Source organism: Nycticebus coucang, chromosome 15 (assembly GCF_027406575.1).
Source record: "Nycticebus coucang isolate mNycCou1 chromosome 15, mNycCou1.pri, whole genome shotgun sequence".
NCBI classification, from domain to species: Eukaryota; Metazoa; Chordata; class Mammalia; order Primates; family Lorisidae; genus Nycticebus; species Nycticebus coucang.
In genome coordinates, this window is record NC_069794.1 from 65,805,179 (window position 1) to 65,825,542 (window position 20,364).

Sequence of the window (20,364 nt, forward strand, 5' to 3'; positions counted from 1 at the left end):
CTTTGTTTAAGTTTACACTGATAGGTAATAGCACCTCATATTACAGGTGCCCACAATGTGCCCAACACTGTGTATGACTTCACAGATGTCAGCAAATTTCACTCTCGCAAGAACTGATGAGGCAGGAATTATCATTCCTGGTTTACAGATGAAGAAAACAGAGGCTTCAAGATACTCTATAACTTGCTGTAGGCTTTACTATTATGAGTTAGGATTCAAACCCAGGCTTGATTTGTTTTCTATTGTATCTCAATTTTTGGTTAGAACCCTGATCTCATGAACCTTGTCTAGTGTTTTTTTAACTACATCAGAGTGTTTAGTTAGCTTTTTCATTGCTTTGATTTTATAACTAATACTTTTTTGTTGTTTGTTTTAAAGATTGCTTCCTCATAAAGAGCTTTGGTGCTGGAAAATTGGATCACTATACGCAGAAGAACAACCCTGGATCTCTATTTCTCCTCATACAAAAAAATCAACTTAGGATGGATTAAAGACTTAAATTTCAGACCCGAAACTATAAAAAATACTATAGAAAACTCTTTTGGACATTGAGCTAGCTAAAGAATTCATGACTAAGACCTCAAAAGCACAAGCAACAAAAACAAAAATAGACAAATGGGACTTAATTAAACTAAGAGGTTTCTGCATGGCAAACAAAGTATAAAAGAGTGAAAAGATAACCTGCAGAGTAGGAGAAAATATTTTCAAATTATGCATCCAACAGGGGATAAATATCCAGAATTTTCAAGGCACTTAAGAACAAAAATATTAAAAAACAAATAATCCCATTGAAGGTGGGCAAAGCACACAAATAGACATTTTCCGAAAAGAAGACATACAAATAGCCAAAAGTCATATGAAAAAATTCTCAGCATCACTAATCACTAGAGAAATGCAAATTAAAACCACAATGAGACATTTTTACACCAGCAAGAATGGCTATTACTAAAAAGAAAAAAATAACAGATGTTGGTTAGGATTTGGAGAAAAGGGAATGCTAACATATTGCTAATGGAAATGTAAATTAGTACAACCTTTATGGAAAACAGTATGGAGATTTCTTGAAAAACTAAAAATAGAACTATCATTTGATCCAGCAATCCCACCTCTGGTTATCTACTCAAAAGAAAAGAAATTGTTATATAAAAACCCTCTGCACCCCCATGTTTAATGTAGCACTATTCACAATAGCAAAGATATGGAATCAACCTAGGTGTCTGTCAACAAATGAATGGATATAAAGAATGTGGTATCTGTATATATACACAATGGGATACTTTTCAGCCACAAAAGAATGAAACTATGCATTTTGCAGCAACATGGATGAAACCAGAGGCCAATATCTTAAGTGAAACAAATCAGATGCAGAAAGACAAATATTTCGTGTTCTCACTTAAAAGTGGGAGCTAAATAATGTCTACAGATGGATGTGTGCAATGACAGAGCAATAGTGTCTCGGAAGGGTAAGTGGGTGGGAGGGAGTTGGTTGAAGAGAGATTACTTAATGAGTACAATGAATATAGTTTGAGTGATGGATACCCTAAAAGCTTGATTTCACCACTATGCAATTTATGCATGTAACAAAATTATCCTTGTACCCCATACATTTATACAAATAAAAAAAAATTATCCTCCCCCCAAAAGAGCTTTGAGACATATATGAAAATTACATGAGCTCTCATATTACTTACACATGGGAGGTAGGAATAGAAACAGCAAATAGGAAATGGAAAACAAAACCTCCACCCTGAGGGTTATGCATTGTTTTAGCAAATAATAAACAACTTAAATATCTAGCCACCTACTTGGCCTCTCAGCTTGGATGTCTCTAACGGGCACCCCTACGCTTACCTGCCACAATAGGATTCTGAGTTGCCCCTTTTCACCCTATTTTCCTTATCCCAGGAAATGGCACTATACTTTCTCTTAGACGCACAGTTCAAGACTCAGGAGTTGTCCTTTCCATTATCCTACCTTTGCAAAGGGCTCACTAGCATCTTAATAATTCTACTGAATAATCCACTCTAATTCTACCCCTGAAATATATTTTATAACCAAATCTGCCAACCTCACTCTTTCTCCACTGCTAAGTCTGCCCTCCAAGCCATTAGGACTCATGGCTGAATTACCACAAATAAGACCTTCCCCACTGCACTCACAACTTCCACCCTTACCTATGTGCCTCCCAGCTGAAAACCCTCAGAGACCGCCCCCCCACCACTGCACTTAGAATACCACCCAAATTCCTTATTTTGCTTACAGGCCCTCTGTGAAGTGGGCCTGCTTTCCTCTCCTTGCCCCTCTCCCATCCCTTTCTTACTCTGCTGGAGCCAGGTTGGCTACTTCCCAGCCCTTCCCCCTGGTTGGCCGGTCACCCCGTTAAGGCCTTAGGACTTGCTGTTCCCACTGCCAGGAACACTCTCTCCATAGATATTCCCACAGTTGGCTCTTTCAACTCAGCCTCAATTTAAATGCTCTCTTCTTGAGATTGTTTATGGTACAAACAAACAGAAGAAATAAGCTCTCCTGTTAGATAGTAGACTAGCAATATTGCCACTGTACTTAGTAACAATATTATATATATTTCAAAGTAACTACAAGACAGGACTTAAAATGGTACCAACATACAAAAATGGTAAATACTCAAGGAGATAAGAGCCCCAAACACCCTGACTTGATCACTACATACTCTATAAATATGAAAGTTACATATCAATAAAAAGAGAAAAAATAAACTCATGCCTTCTGCTTGGTGAGGCTTCCTGACAACTCAACCCCTGACTGAGTCACCACAGTGCATTTCCCTGATTGGTTCTCTCTTCAGCATTTGCCACTGAATCGGATTATTTTGTTGTTCTTTTTATTTGCTTGGTATCTGTCTCTTTAAATGTAGGTGGGGGAATTTTCCTAAGATAGTGGCTGGCACATACTATTTAAATATTAGACACTAAATAAAGATCTCTCTGGAATAAATGAACAAGTGCGTGCAAATGCCCTTGGGAACACACACAACATAAAAAGAAGAAAGCAGTTATGACTAGATGGTGTACCTCCTCATGACCTTAGCTATAGGGTGCAAGGGCAAGAGATTGCCCATCTAGGTCGTTTGAGGGACTAACATCACAGACACGTTAGGGATTTACAGAAGATGAAGGTAAAGCTAGTTAATTTGAAGACGCTCCATAGATAGGGGGATATTAGACATGCTGCTGATATCCTAGTTAATGACCATCCTTTATCTTTACGACCTAACACCACACATTGCATCAGGAAAGACTATGTAGTGATGGTGGTAATAATAGTAATTATAATAACAATGAAAATAGCATCAAATACTCATGTATTACTATGCTCCAGGCACTGCCCTAAGTGATTTACACAAACAAGTTCACTTACTCCTCACAACAGCCCTGTGAAGTAGTACTATTATTATCCCTACTTGCTGAAGAGAAAACTGAGCCACAGAGAGGTTAAGTAACTTGCCTAAGATCACACAGTGAGTGGTGGAACGAGGATTTTAAGCCACATTCAGTTTGGCTCCATAGTGTTCTATGCTCCATGGCCTCAGTGCAGTTCAGCCATCGGGTATGCAGAGCTGGCGCTCACACGACCTCTTTTCATAAAAGTTACTGCTTAGTAGTCACACTGCTCAGGGATGGCTCTTGGAGCTGGAGCCTGTAATTCACGTTGTCCTCTGCCCATGAGATCTTTTTATGAGTATGGGCCTCTTTTGATCTGTGCTTGTGTCCCAGGGGCAATGCATTTCATATTTAGAGCCATTGAGATGCTCTCCACAGGAACGCTGGTCATGGCTTCCCACAGGAAAGGTACAAAAATGAGTAAGATACAGAAGCTATCTTTCAGTAGCTTAAAGCTAAGAAGCAATTATCTTTTACTGTAAGTTTTTAATGCACAACTCCCAGATCAACATTTTTTTGAAAATTACAATCTCCCTTACTATTTCTTACAATGTTTATTTTCTTTCCAAGTTTTCAGTTAATTGGTGTCCTGTACCTATGCTGATGCTGAATACTTTTCCTCCTGCTTAATTTAGAGATAATTTTTTTTGAGGAGGGTAGGGAGGGGACAGAAACTTTCTGAAAATGAATGCAGAGGTTTATGTTCTTGTGACTTTGCATAGTTTCCAGGACATGTGACTTTGCATAGTTTCCAGGACAGTGGTCTCAATACTCTGTGATAAAAGATTCTGGATCATTGAACTTGGATGTATAAAGACTTTGTTTAGATTCTGTATGTGTGTGTGTTCCCAGTAAAATCACAGTTTTCCACCTTCATAGTTGCATTTCTTCTGGATAGTATTTCTCTGAGGAGATAGCAACAATTTATAATTTTTAAGGACATTAATAAACAAAAGTGACAGTCAAAATCTAATGAGCCAGATAGATAATTTTTAAGAAAATGTAGAAAAAGATAAAGGATGAACTCCTTGATGAATTATATATTCTGGTTAAAGTACACACATGCACAGACACACACCACAGAAAATGTTAACTTTAATATCCTGGGGAGAAGTTAAATTGCTGGGTTATATGCACACATGTTAAAATTGAACCTCTTATTAGAATAAATCAGACCAAAAGAAACCTCCCCTCCTCTCTTTTACCTTCCTTCCTTCCTTCCTCCCCCCTTCCTTTCTTCTCCTTTTTACATCCCTCTCTTCCTCCCTTCCTCTCTTTCTTTCTTCCTTTTTTCTTTTTTTTCTTCTTGATAGAGACAGAGTCTCACAGTGTCACCCAGGTTAGAGGGCAATGGGGCATTCCTACCTCACTGTGGTCTTGAACTCCAGGGTTTGAGGGATCCTCTTGCCTCAGCTTCCTGAGTAGCTTTGTATTCCCCTGGGAGATATAGACTTTGAAGACTGATATCTATATATCTATATCTATATCTATATCTATCTATCTATCTATCTATTTTGAAGACTGATACTGTACATCAGGAGAAAAGGGTACAGTTAGGCTTAGACTGTGCCCCTCCTTGCAATCTCAATTAGGGAGGATGATGGACCCTAGGGCAGAGGACCGCTAGTATTAAAATGTGGGGCCAAAGATCCCCACATACCAACCTCCTGCAGGGACACCTCCATGGATATCTGTTTGAGTTACTGCTCTGGCTGACAATCCCCTAACCAGAAATGTCCAACCTATTTCTTTTTTCTCTGCCGCACACTGGAAGAATAAGAGCTGTTTTGGGCCGTACATAAACAAATGCTAACAAAAGCTGATGAGCCAAAAAAAAAAAAAAAGTTTCTGCATAATTTTTGCAAAGTCTGACATCACAAATAAGCAAAATAGATATTAAAAAAAAACAACAACAACTCATGTGGCCTGTGGGCCTCAGGTTGGACACCCGTGCTTGGGCTGGGAGTACCAGCAGGAGAGAAAGCTGGTACTTTGCCCCAACTGCTGTGTGCTCAGCAGTTCTTGGCAGCACCTTGGAGCAACCTTTGAGCCTCAACAATACTGATAGCTGGGTTGAGTCCATAGAGATTCCGATTTTGAGTTCCAGGTGAGGTCAAGGGCATCAGGATGTTTTGCCATGGTCAGTAGGTGGCTGGCTCCTACCCAGGGCAGCATGGACATTATCCTGAGGTACCATCCTCTCTGCCATTGGCTCTCAGTTCTCCTCCCCTCTGAGCTCCATTTCTCTCCATAGAAGGATTTCATAACCTTCTACTATTTTTAAGAGTTTTCCACAGCACTTAAGTAAGTTCCCAGATTCACAAGTCTCCCTTCTACTTCTCTTGGGTTTAGAAGACTGCAGTCCCAATTCATCTGCCTTCATAACAGGACCTGAGAGCCTCTCCTTACTTATACTCCTGAATAACTACAGGAAAAACTAGTCTGAGGGATGGAGCTGGGGGTCCCGGTCATCAGGAGTGTGAGTATTTTGCTTCAGAATGTTATCAAATGGTGGGGGAACTGTGAGGACAGTGAAATTAAGGTGTCAAATCTAGGATTTGTTTCTCAGCTAACAAAAAGTAAATCTCATCCCTCACGGAGTTGTTGTGAAGATTAAATGAGGTCAAATGGAAAAGTACCCTGAAGTGATGGGCTTTCAGGGGATTCTCTGATATGTTAGTTGATTTCAACCCTTTGGGTTGAGTAGTACAGGAATACTAATTGGTTTTAGCAGGAGGGTGTTATGTAGCTGAGGTTAAAGCAGCTGGAATTGATAAATATGGCCAAGACTTTCAATAGCGACCTATATTGAAATAAAACATTCCAGATTTGGTCCTATCTGATTTTAACGCTTCTCAGGCTGAAATCTTCCCTGGAGTTTTAAGATCTACCTGGCTAATAACAAGTCAGCAGAGACTCCCAAGCACACGAATATGTTAATTAACATTTTGACAGCATTCAAGGCAGCAACAGAACTGAGCCTTTGGCCAGGAGATCAGGACCCCTCTTTTCATCCCCCCATTGTTGGTTAGAATGGGTCTACTCAAAGATGCTAGATACCTGATTCCCAGGAGCTGTGAATGTGATTTTATTTGGAAATAGGTTCTCTACAGATGATCAGATTAAAATACATTCAATGGGCCCTAATCTACTATGACTGTGGAAAAAAAAAAAAGGAAAATTTGAACAGAGACGACGTGATGGTGATGTGCACACAGGGAAAACACTACCTGAAGATGAAGGGGGATGTGTCTGTAAGTCAAATAACATTAAAGATTGTTAACATACCCACAGAAGCTAAGAGAAGCACATGGAACAGAGCATCCCTCACAGTCCTCAGAAGAAACCTATCTTGTTGATACCTTGATCCCAAACTTCTGATCTTTAGAACTAGGAGACAACAAATTTCTGTTGTTTTGTTACAAGCTTGGGGTACTTTATTATAGTAGCCCTAGGAATCCAAAACATGCACTTTCTCTCACTCTGATTTCCAGAAGTAAAGCTATGGATTGGTCAAACTTAAGGGGACTCGGTGAATAATTTTTTTTATTATTATTATTTTTTATTGTTGGGGATTCATTGAGGGTACAATAAGCCAGGTTACACTGATTGCATTTGTTAGGTAAAGTACCTCTTGCAATCATGTCTTGCCCCCAGAAGGTGTGGCACACACCAAGGCCTGCCTTGATAATTTAACCATCTTTGCCTTGATAATTTAACCGTCTCTCAAAGGCCTCAACTCCAAAAACCATCACATTGGTGATTAGGTTTCCACATGAGTATTTTGGGGAGACTCAAACATTCAGATCATAGAAACTAGGGAGGGGCACTTGACTTGGATTGGCCTTTTCTTTAGCACCTCTGTCCTGTCCTTATACCTTCTTCCTGACGGGTGTGCTCCTTGAATTTCCAAAATGGTAATATTAGAGTCTCAGTGTGGTTTTAGGAGAAAATGGGTAGAATAAATCAGTCCTCAATCCTGCTTCATCTTTGTTCATATATTTATCTTTTTTTTTTTTTTATTAAATCATAGCTGTAGCCCTACTATGAAGCTAAATTATAACTTTCACATGAAGACTATAACACAACTATAGCACAAGACTATGGGGAAAGGGCCAAGGAAGGGGAAGGGAGGGGGGAGGTTTTGGTGGACGGCGGGTAATGGGTGGGGCCACATCTATGGTGCATCTTAGAATGGGTACATGCAATTGCACTAATATACACAGCTATGATTTAACAATAAAAAAAAAGAAGAAAAAAATGGAAAAAACCCAAGTGCCCATTGACTCCCTAATGGATTAATGAATTGTGGTATTTGTACACCATGGAATATTATGCAGCCATAAAGAAAGATGGAGACTTTACCTCTTTCATGTTTACATGGATGGAGCTGGAAAATATTCTTCTTAGCAAGGTATCCCAAGAATGCAAGAAAAAGTATCCAATGTACTCAGCCCTAATATGAAACTAATTTATAGCTTTCATACGAAAGCTATAACCCAATCTCAGTACAAGAATAAGGGGAAGGGGGCAATGGAGGGGAAGGGAGGGAGAGGAAAGAGTGGAGGGAGGGGGATTGGTGGGTCCACACCTATGGTGCATCTTGGAAGGGTGCAGGTGAAGTTTACTAAGTGTAGAGTATAAGGGTTTGAACACAATAATTAAGAAAATGCCATGTTTGATGAAAATATTTCAGACTGTATATGGAACCAGCACCTAGTACCTCATGATTGCATTATTGTACACAGCTATGATTTAATTAAAAATAAATAAATAAATAACAGAAATAAAAAAACTAAAAATAAAAAAATAAATAAATCATAGCTGTGTACATTGATATGATCATGGGGCATCATTCACTAGCTTCACAGACCGTTTGACACACTTTCATCACACTGGTTAACATAGCCTTCCTGGCATTCTCAGTTACTGTGCCAAGACACTTACATTCCACATTTACCAAGTTTCACATATACCCTTGTAAGATGCACCGCTGGGGGGTGGTGCCTGTGGCTCAAAGGGGTAGGGCGCTGGCCCCATATGCCAGAGGTGGCTGGTTCAAACCCAGCCCTGGCCAAAAACTGCAAAAAAAAAAAAAAGATGTATCGCTGGTGTAATCTCACCAATCCCCTTCCCTTTACCCACCTCCCCCCTCCCTCCCCTCCCTTTCCCCCTTTCCCCTATTCTTATGTTGTAACTGGGTTATAGCTTTCATGTGAAAACCCTAAATTAGTTTCATAGTAGGGCTGAGTACATTGCGTACTTTTTCTTCCATTCTTGAGATACTTTACTAAGAAGAATATGTTCTAGCTCCATCCATGTAAACATAAAAGAGGTAAAGTCTCCATCTTTCTTTAAGGCTGCATAATATTCCATGGTGTACATATACCACAATTTATTAATCCATTCATGGATCGGTGGGCACTTGGGCTTTTTCCATGACTTAGCAATTATGAATAGGGCTACAATAAACATTCTGGTACAAATATCTTTGTTATGATGTGATTTTTGGTCTTCTGGGTATATGCCCAGTAGAGGGATTACAGGATTGAATGGCAGATCTATTTTTAGATCTCTGAGTGTTCTCCATATATCTTTCCAAAACAAATGTATTAATTTGCATTCCCACCAGCAGTGCAGAAGTGTTCCCTTTTCTCTGCATCCACACCAACATCTCTGGTCTTGAGATTTTGTGATATAGGCTAGTCTCAGTGGAGTTAGATGATATCTCAAAGTAGTTTTGATTTGCATTTCTCTGATGATTAAAGATGATGAGCATTTTTTCATATGTCTGAAGGCCGTGCGCCTGTCTTCTACAGAGAAGTTTCTCTTCAAATCCCTTGCCCAGCCTGCGATGGGATCCCTTGTTCTTTTCTTGCTAATGCATTTGAGTTCTCTGTGGATTCTGGTTATTAAACCTTTGTCGGAGACATAACCTGCAAATATCTTCTCCCATTCTGAGGGCTGTTTGCTTGCTTTACTTACTGTGTTCTTGGCTGTGCAGAAGCTTTTTAGTTTGATCAAGTCCCAGTAGTGTATTTTTGAAGCTGCTTCAATTGCCCAGGGGGTCCTCCTCATTAAATACTCACCAAGACCAATTTCTTCAAGGGTTTTCCCTGCACTCTCTTCTAGTACTTCTATAGTTTCATGTTTTAAGTTTAAATCTTTAATCCAGTGAGAGTCTATCTTAGTTAATGGTGAAAGGTGTGGGTCCAGTTTCAGTCTTCTACAGTCTTCTGCACCACAATGGTGCTGGGTGAACTGGCTGGCAAATAGGGAATCTTTTCCCCACTGAATGTTTTTAATTGGCTTGTCAAAGATTAAATAACGGTAAGTAGCTGGATTCATCTCTTGGTTCTCTATTCTGTTCCAGACATCTACTTCTCTGTTTTTGTGCCAATACCATGCTGTTTTGATCACTATCGATTTGTAGTATAGTCTGAGGTCTGATAGAGTAATTCCTCCTGCTTTGTTTTTATTTTTGAGTAATGTCTTGGGCATTTGAGGTTTTTTCTGATTCCATATAAAACGAAGTATTGTTTTTTCAAGATCTTTAAAGTATGACAGTGGAGCTTTAATAGGGATTGCGTTGAAATTATATATTGCTTTGGTAGTATGGACATTTTAACAATGTTGATTCTTCCCAGCCATGAGCATGGTATGTTTTTCCATTTGTTAACATTTTCAGCTATTTCTTTTCTTAGAGTTTCATAGTTCTCTTTATAGAGATCTTTCACGTCCTTTGTTAGATAAATTCCCAAATATTTCATCTTCTTTGGCACTACTGTGAATGGGATAGAGTCCTTAACTGTTTTTTCAACTTGACTATTGTTGGTATATATAAAAGCTACCGATTTATGAATGTTGATTTTGTAACCTGAGACGCTGCTGTATTCCTTGATCACTTCTAAGAGTTTTGTAGTAGATTCCCTAGTGTTTTCCAGATATATGTTCATATATTTATCTTAGAAAATTGAGAGCTTTCTAGACAGTGGTTAGGATATGACATTTAGGCACTTTGGGGTCTCTGACAATTGTATCTCTTCTCATGTAACAGCATCAATTTAAATAATCTTTCTCTATTAAAAAGTCATTACAATAAAATGCAAAACATTAATCCCTCATATATTTATAATCAAATTAATATACCATTTAGAAAATACTGAAAACCAATGCAAATCCTTACATACAGTGTTCACTATCCAATGGAACTTCAATAAACCTAATTACTTAACTTTTATTTTTCCCGACAAAGGCAGTAAGGAAGGAAAAATGTAGGGAAGTGTTATTTCATACATTATAAATTTATGAAATTCAAGAGGGAGAAAATGCAGCAGGGTTTTGAATAGGAAAAGAGCCTTTTAAATGGATGCTAAGGCCAGGAGTGGTGGCCGGTAATCCCAATACTTTGGGAAGCCAAAGGGGGAAGATCCTTTGAGCTCAGAACTTGGAGACAGCAGTAAGCTATGGTTGCTTGTCTGCACTCCAGCGTGGGCAACAGAATGAAATTCTGCCTCTAAAAAAATATTAAAAGTAAGTGGATGTGAGACTGGTTATCCCTATTCATTATCAGATTTGGGTCTTTTAAATAGATGTACTTCTTGGATATACCTTAAAGTTTGTAGGTGAAGATAAGCAAGTCCTTCTCCAGTAGTCTTCTTCAACCCCTAGTTAAAAATACCAGGCCGAGGGCGGCACCTGTGGCTCAGTGAGTAGGGCGCCGGCCCCATATACCGAGGGTGGTGGGTTCAAACCCAGTCCCGGCCAAACTGCAACAAAAAAATAGCCGGGCATTGTGGCGGGCGCCTGTAGTCCCAGCTACTCAGGAGGCTGAGGCAAGGGAATCATGTAAGCCCAAGAGCTGGAGGTTGCTGTGAGCCGTGTGACGCCACGGCACTCTACCGGCACTTTACCGAGTGGTAAAGTGAGACTCTGTCTCTACAAAAAAAAAAATAAAATAAAAAAAAAAATACCAGGCCGAATGTGTCATTAGTGTAATCTAGCATGGTGGCTCTTAATCTGTGTGCTTTCATCCCTGAAAAAAAGTCCTTAGTGAGGAGTTTGTCTTGGGTTAAAGGGGTATCATTATCTAATTACACAACTAACCCGCTCATCCAGGAAATACTTACTGAATGTCTACTAAGTGTCAGGCATGATGCTAGGCACTGAGGGTCAACCTTGCCCCAAATGGTCACAGCTGCTGTCATGATGGTGCTTACTGTCAAGCAGGAGGGGGTTAGAACTCAGTGTGATAAACACAAGGAAGAAGGCAGAGCAGAACCCCTTAGTCTGTTCAGGCTCTATAATGAATTACCACACATTGGGTAGTGATAAGTAACAGAAACTTGCTTCTCACATCCTGGAGGCTGGAAGTCCTGGAGGAAGGTACCGGCAGGTTCAGTATTTAGTGATATCCAGTTTATAGATGGTGCCTTTTATCTGCATCCTCAGATGATGGAAGGAAGGGCCAAGGCAACTCTCTGGGGCCTTATTGACAAGGTCACTAATCCCATTCACAAAGGCTTTGCCTTGACAATTTAACCATCTCTCAAAGGCCTCAACTCCAAAAACCATCACATTGGTGATTAGGTTTCTATGTATTTTGGGGAGACTCAAACATTCAGATCATAGAAACTAGGAAGGGGCACTTGACTTGGATTTGGGAAGTAATCAAGAAAGTTCTTTTCTGTAGAAAGTGACAGCTGAGTCCTCAGATATATGAAGAGTTTATCCAGAAAAAGGGGATAAATGCTCCCAAAGCCAGAGAGCATAGCACATAGCAAGAACTAGAAGTAATTCAATATGAGGGATCCTGGAGGCGGGTGTGCAGCTACATCTTGAATGGGTGTTGCAAGCCATTTGGAGAAGTTTTATCTTTATTCTGAGGGCAACAAACAACTATTAAATGATTTTAGGTAGAGAATGGAAGTGTTGATGATGGCCTGTCTCTGAGGAGGATGAAGCAGGAGGGAGCTAGACCAGTAGAGAGGCTACTGCAGTAAACAAGTTAAGAAATGACAGCAGTGGCAGGGGCCACGGGATTGGGGGGTCCCTGACGTATTGGAGGATAGAATTGAGAGAACTCAGTGACTGGGTGCAGGTGCAAGGGACAAAATAAAAGCTGAAGATTTTAGCTTTGAGAGTGGTACCTCTCATGGAGATTGAGATCTCAGGGAGCATGTGAAGCAAGTTTTGAGGGGAAGGTGAAGATTCAGTTTTGGATATAGTGGTCTGGAAGTACTTACAGTGCATCTAAGCACATCTGCTTAGTAAACAGATACCTGAGTCTAGAGAAGGAAGGTACAGGGGGGCCTTCCAGATGGGCCTCTCAGTCAGACAGATGTCAGGGTGGGGCTCGGACCTCCAGGAAGGGATATGGAGCTGAGCCTTGCAGAATGAATAATAGTGGTCAGATAATGGGGAAGGGGTGGGGGATGTCTCTGGAATGAGGGTGGGGGAAGAGCAAATGGCCTGGGGAGTGGGGGTGGGAAAACAGGTGGGTAAAAAAGACCAAGATGCCGCAAGGAATTGTAAGTAGCATAGAAGGGAACAGATGGAAAGCAGGAAATAATTCTTGGTGGGTCTTGTGTGCCATTTTTATGAATGAAAAAGTAGGATGGAACCAATAAAAGACTTTAGACTGGAGAGAGACCTGATCATGTCTGTATTTTAGAAATTAGACTGGCCCTGGAATGTGCGAACTGGAATGGGACTAAGTTAGACCAATGAAGGGAATCTAGCACTATTCCTCTCAAAAGATCAAGTCCCAAGTTAAGGCTCAGCCAAAGGTGATGATGAGGAAGGAGTGAATTGAAGAGATAATGAGGTGGCAGGAAATGCTGGATGTAATCATGGACTAAATAGGAGAGGTGAGGAAGACAGCAAGGATGATACCCAGAGTGCTGGCTTGGGTGATGGTGGCCCATTTGGAAAAACGGGCAGTACCAGGAGGGAGTGGAAGTAAGAAGTTGGTGTGAGAAAAACAGGGCAGATGGGTCATAAACCCTGATTCTACAATTTATCAAAGTCATGAGTCACTAAAACATTAGAATTTGTATTCCCTACAAGAAACAGCAATTTTAATTACTTTCACTGCAGTAAAGAATTTGATGCCACTTTACCCCTTTTATCAATATTAGAGCTCAGGAATTAATCCACTTATTGTAAATCTACTTTATCTCTCTCCTTTTTAAAAAGACTGCAATATTTAAGAAATTGATAAAACACTGCTATAACTTAGTATTTGTGGGGCATCTTTCTTTCTCAAATAACCAGATAGTTCTTTGCAAAACCAACTTTTTAATAACTTGTCCAAGCCTTTAAGGTACCATCATGTTTGATTTCTTCATATTCTTCAAGTTTCAGCAGAGATATAAATGGCCAGAAAAGCCTTCCCTGAAAATCTTCTCTAAATAGGTTTCACTATTACTATCACAGCACTATGACCTGTCAGCTGATTAATGCATATCAGCTTAAAATTATGCATTTCTGTATATGTTTATTGCCTTTGTCTCCCACTATACTGCAAGGTCTTTGAGGGTGAAGATGGTGCCTTTTCTTTTACTTGGGCAAAACCCGTGGCAGCATGATGCCTGACAAATAATCACCATTCTATAAATACTGCTTATGTTCACAATTAAAGAAGAGTCAAGATCCTATTCTTAAGGCTCTTTTCAGCCAGTTTTACTTTTATGACAATAATGGTTGTTCAAATTCAAACTCCTTCTATAGTCATTAATCAACAGGCACTGCTCAGATCCCTGGAAGTTCCCAGCCCTGCTCATCCTTTAATTTACCATATTTTGGGAGTCTCAGAATTCTCTACAACTTACGGCCTAACATCTGGCATATAGGCCTGGCTCAGGAGCCAAGGGGCCTATATTTGTTGACTTGGTTGGGGTCTGTGATACACAGGTTGGTAAATATTTTTATTTTTTTTATTAAATCATAGCTGTGTACATTAGTGCAATCAAGGGGTACAATGTGCTGTTTTCATATACAATCTGAAATATTTTCATCAAACTATTTAATATAGCCTTCATGGCATTTTCTTAGTTATTGTATGAAGACATTTGTATTCTGCATTTAGTAAGCTTCGCCTGTACCCATTCTAAGATGCACCGGAGGTGTGGCCCCACCGATTATCCTCCCTCCAACCCACCCTCCCCCCCTTTCCTCCCCTCCCTTGGCCCTTTCCCCATATTCTTGTGCTATAGTTGGGTTATAGCCTTCATGTGAAAGCTATAAATTAGCTTCATAGTAGGGCTGAGTACATTGGATACTTTTTCTTCCATTCTTGAGATACTTTGCTAAGAAGAATATTTTGAAGATCACTCCTGGCTAGACCAGGAATCCAAAGCCACAATCAACTTTGTGTTGCTACATAATACATGGAAACTTCCATAATAATTAAATAGATTAACACATGTATAAGAAAAGATTCCTAACGCTAAGTCATGAACAAGTTAGGTTCACATTAGAGCAAAACCATAGTGTGAGATACAGTAAATGGATGAACATTTGTGTAAGGGTCAGGAGATAGGGAAGTCTGTGCCAAGTCTGCAGCCTTGCCAAGTGAAGGCAAGGCTGCAGAACAAACAATTTAAATTGGGTTGGTGCCTGTAGCTAAGTGGTTAGGGCACCAGCCACATGCAGTGGGGTTGGTGGGTTCAAACCCAGCCTGAGGCTGCTAAACAAACAAAAAAATAGCCGGGTGTTGTGGTGGGCACCTGTAGTCACCGTTACAAGGGAAGCTGAGGCAAGAGAATCGCTTGAGCCCAAGAGTTTGAAGTTGCTGTGAGTTGTGATGCCATAGCACATTACTGAGGGCTACAAAGTGAGACTGTCTCCAAAAAAAAAAAAAAAAAATTCAGAAAATTAATGGGCTACAACTGTTTTTGTTACATGGATTGCTTTTATACTGCTTGAGTCAAAGTTATAAGCGTACCTATAACCCGGATAGTGTACTTTGCACCTGTTAGATGTGATTTTACCTGTTCCCTCCTCCTCCCACCTGCTTGATTTCCATTAAGGTTAATGTTGTCTGTGCACGTGAGTGCTGATTGGTTAGTTCCAATTTAATAGTGAGTGCATGTGGTGGTTTTTTTCCCATTCTTGCAATACTTAGGAGAATGATCTCTAATTCCACCCAGATTATTGCAAAATGTATTAATTCATTTTTTGTGGCTGAATAGTACTCCATGGTATACATATACCACATTTTTTAAATCCAGCATGCATAAATGGGCACTTGGGTTGATTTCATATGTTTGCAGTTGTGAATTGTGCTGCAATAAACATTCTAGTGCAGGTGTCTTTTTGATAAAATGATTTTTTTTTCCTTTTGGGTAAATTCCCAGTAGTGGGATTGCTAGATCAAATGGTAGGTCTATTTTTAGTTCTTTGAGTAATCTCCACACTACTTTCCATAAAAGTTATATTAGTCTGCAGTCCCACCAACACAGCTTTATTTTATTTTGGATTAAAGACAAAGTTTTACCTCTTCCAAAAAGAGATAAGAGGTTTATTAAGAAAAGCCAAAGTTCCACTGTGTTGATCCTGAGAATATATTCTTAAGTGGAGAGATTCTAAGTGCATTTTTCTTCTAGATGCTGGCTTAATTGGACACCAACTGGGAAGAATGAATTCTTAATCAGAACATATTTTATTTGCTTAAAATGAATATTATTGCAGTTACCCCCTATTTATCAACAAAGTGGCCATTAACAGCTATCAGTGGCTGACCTTGACAGATTCCATTACTGAAATAATGAGGTCTGATGGATTACTATTATTAACATTTGCTAATGGTTTTACATTGCAGAGCACGAGACTGGAGTGGAATAGGGCTGCTTACACAGCAGGTTGACCACAGGGAAAAGGGGTGGAAGGGAGTAACGAATAGCACAGGAAGCTTGATGAAAAATGAATGGCTCCCAGGCAGAATTTCCACAAATGAAGTGCAAACGCAGATATATATCTCCTAATCACAACCCTGAAAAGGTTGATCACTTAACATTAGACTCACCAGATGTTTTTGTTGTAGGCAGGAATGGGAGGCGGACTAAGTGGTAAAATATAAATTTATCCTTTTCAGAGGTCCTAGTTATGGCATAATAGCTGGTAGGAAATTGAACGGAAATGATAAAATGAAAGCAACAAGGTTCAGAGGGAAGTGGGGGAGAAAATTTCAGACAGAAGAAAAGAAAACAAATAAGATGAAATTCTATTGTGTTAGCATTTCTGAAATGGAAGCTCGGGCTTATGTGCAAAACAAATGATTTCTTTTTTTTCCCTAAGGGTTCACTGGTTAGCAGCTTTCTTTTCACTGGCATATATTTAGATTGTAAAAATTTTCCTTCCCTTAATCTCAAAAGCATTCTTAATTTCCATCACCTTCAGACACATGACCCAGACAACAAGAAACACCAACTCTTTTTTTTATTTCTGTACAGAAAAAGCTGTGAGCGAATGACTAAACTTGCTTCTGTGCTGTAGTCTGGGAGGCAACGGAAAGACCCATTCACTGTCTCAGATTATCTCCCCCATTTTCCTGAAGTTTTCCCACCACAGATTTGTTTCTTTGGATCCATCAAGCTTTTTGATCTTCCTGAATTTCCTTTAAAAGTGCAAACATTTCTGGGAGAAGTTGTAAATAACAGAGAGCCCATTAGCTTTTATCAACTAATACCTTAGCCCGAGGAGAAGACCTGTAGGTACTAAAGTGTGTGAAGTGGATTATTTTGGAGAAATTAGCATCTGGAAGAGAGAAACTGGCTCTCATCAGAGTTGGAAAAGCTCATTTTGTCCTATTTCATAATTCTCAAGAGAAGAGCTCTTCTCTGGCTTAACTGATCTCTGCTGCAGAAACGACATGGATCACTAACTCTCTCACTGAAGTCAGTTTTGGTTTTCTCATGGCTCCCTTATTGCAAAGGATCCCAGGATAACGGGGAATATTAGACACACATGAAATCCACCTCCTTGTACATCTGTAAGACTGAATAAATTCTGTCTTCCTATTGCCTATCCTTTAGTTTCTGGATCAGTGGTTTAGGATTCTGATGATTTCTGACATGAGAAATTAGCTGTGGGGCTCAAAATAACCTTTACCTTTGCAAAATATGGGTAAGCTCCTTATCAGATTGGGTCTTGTATAATGAAACAAATTATTATACTTTCTATAAGTGTACTTAGTCCAACAGTCAGTGCACAGCATATAGGAACTGCATATACAGCTTCCAACCAGGCAGCCTAAGCATATTGCACATCAGATGAAATAGACTCAAAGCAAGTAAGTCCTTTAAAAATGTTTTCTGTATATCATTTCAGCCTGACCTTAACTGATCCCGTTACTGAAATAATGGGCATGCTCTGGGTAGGCGCCACAGTCCAGGAGTACAAAGGTAAGCCTTGTGTAAGGTATGAACTGGCTCTATGTCAATTAATGTATTATTATTAGAAAATATATGCCATATTTTACTATCAAGTTTAATAAAGTATAAACAGAAAAAATTAGCTAGAGGAAAAAGCATTGTGTCATCATTTTGGAATAATTAAAAGGTGGTTTTGAGGAAGATTGATTCTCCCAGCTTCAATGAGAAACGCCAGAAATAGAAATGAGAAACAGAAAACCAAAAATTGGTAGGTGACCCTCACTTGGGAGATGACAACTATTCATGGCTCCTGTTAAATGACCTATTTCTGAGATAATTTATAACTTACGTTGGGTCAGTTAACTTTAGAAGTGTCCTCTAATCGGTAGTAAATAGTTCCAGGAGAATGCTTGGTTGATAGAACAAAACTTTCTTTGAATGTCATTATTTTAGAATTTGTAGAAAAATACATTTTCACTACCGGTAAAATACTATTTGTTCTATAAATAGTATAAAATAAATTATTGGGGGATAAATGAAATTGTTTAGACTAGTCAGGCACTTTGCAGTCATTTCCATGCACATGTCTTAAATCATTAATTATAGCACATTTCAATCATCAAAGAGGATACCCCAAGGACCTAGACTGAGATTCTCTTTAATATAATCATAGTTACTATATGTAAATAGTAATAGGATTTGAGAGTAAAACTTCCTCTTTATCTGTGATTTAGAGTCTTTAATTAACACTTATTTTCTCAAGTATTAGTCAAAGAAGGTGATGTTATAAATGATTACACAAAATGTTGATTTAATATATTTCTTATGAAGACTTTAAGGGCAAATACAAATGAAAAAAGACTTAATTTTTATTTTGAAAAGTAGTTCTTTATATTTTTAGAACATTTCTTTTATAAACCTGAAGTTATAAATTGTATCTCCGCCTCCTTGAAAGGTAAAAGATTTTATGATGATGTCTCCGTTGGTAATTGCAGCAACACTAAAAATAATAAATGGGATATGATCAAGCTCAAAAGCTTCTGCACAGCTGAAGGTACCACAACCAAAGCAAATAGACAGCCTTTGGGATGGGAGAAGATATTTGCATGCTATGAATCTGACAAAGGGCTAATAATGAGAATCTACAGAGAGCTCAAATTAGTCAATGAGAAAGGTAAATATTTCTAAGAGCCCCCTGTAGGTCTTACATTCCAGAAATGTCTTTTTCTGGGACTAAGAAGCCAGCATTTGAAATAGAGTCAGAGAAGACAGTGTCCCTATGTTCCAGCTTCAGTGGGGGCCTAAACTTCCCAGGGGCACCTCCCTCCAAGTTACAAAATTACCTCCCATCATAAAATAGAAGTTTCCTTTGTCTGAAGCTAATTAACTAACAAAGATGGCCACCCCATTACTTGGTAAATTTAGGATGAACTTTGTGACAAACGGTGCTGTCAAGTCCTCTCATTTGAGGACTGGCTAGCTATTGTTTATCTTCATGTTGTGTTTGCAACAGGTCACATCTGTTTGGCGTTATAAAAGAACAGAGATTTCTTTTTGTCTTTGCAATCAATCCCCCAGCGAATGCCCTGTGTTGTATATCATATCCTGATTTAAGGCTTATTCAATAACAAAGCTGTTTTTCTTTCTCTGCTATCTTTGCAGAGAGGGTTTTTTTTTATTTCTTGGTTGGAAAATGATTTTGTTTTTAAACTTACCCAACATGACCTCATACTGATTATATATATATATATTTCATAAATATACTTTTAAAAGTATATTTCATATACTTTTAAAATATATCCCTAAGACCTTAGCAGATGTTAACTAATATTTGATTTTGCTGCCCATGGGTCATCCATCAGGATCAAACCTAATCAGGATGACCTAATCCTTCAACCTCCCGGTCTCACTGAGATTCCCTAGAACATGTTCTGCCACCCTTCTCTAGACGTTTCCTGGAATTGTCTCTAATAATGCCCTGCAACTTTAATTTAGATATAGAAGGTTAATTTTATATTTCAAAGAACAAAATAATAGTGAGTGAATCGTCTTAAAACTTTGTATGGCAAGGAACTGTCAGCTGGCTGAGAAAAAGAGGACTGGCATGGTGGGAAGGAGAGAGGCTTGGGTTGGTGATTCAAGGTCAGTGAGTGTATGACAGAAAATAAAACATTCCATGACCTCAAAGGGCAGGACAAGATGAAACAATGGTTCAAAGATCATCAAGAGGAAAAAAAGTATAGAAGAGATGTCAGGCTTAAGTTGTAGCAACACACTGAGACACGAAACAGTCCTGGCTCTGCTGGGCTGAGGTGTGGACAGAAGCTGGTCCTGCATTACTTGGAGGGTATCTAGAGTGGCAGCTGTCCATGAAACCTTCTGTGATGGCAATGTTTCATAACTATACTACCTAATGCACTCACCACCAGCTACCTGTGTCTACAGACCACTGAAAATGTGGCTGATGTGACTGAGGCATCAAATGCTTAATTATATTTGATTTAATCAAGTTAAATGTAAATAGCAACATACATGGTATATGGCTAGTGGCTACTCTACTGGACAGCACA

The 20,364-nt window shown here is 39.2% G+C and overlaps 1 protein-coding gene and 1 long non-coding RNA gene across 8 annotated transcripts in view; one reads left to right on the plus strand and one right to left on the minus strand.

The window, feature by feature from the left end:
- The window catches only part of HTR2A (5-hydroxytryptamine receptor 2A), a 72,968-nt gene that overhangs the window by 19,931 nt on the left and 32,673 nt on the right, over positions 1–20,364 (minus strand). The window lies entirely within an intron of this gene.
- LOC128566553 (uncharacterized) overlaps positions 5,657–20,364 on the plus strand; it is a 36,709-nt gene continuing 22,001 nt past the window's right edge. For 2 of the 4 annotated variants that reach the window (XR_008374585.1, XR_008374586.1), the window contains exons 1-2: positions 5,659–5,898; positions 17,751–17,824. This is a non-coding gene — a long non-coding RNA (uncharacterized LOC128566553). Of the gene's footprint in view, positions 5,899–17,750; positions 17,825–20,364 lie in introns of all 4 variants that reach the window. The other 2 variants (XR_008374584.1, XR_008374583.1) reach the window with 2 other exon arrangements.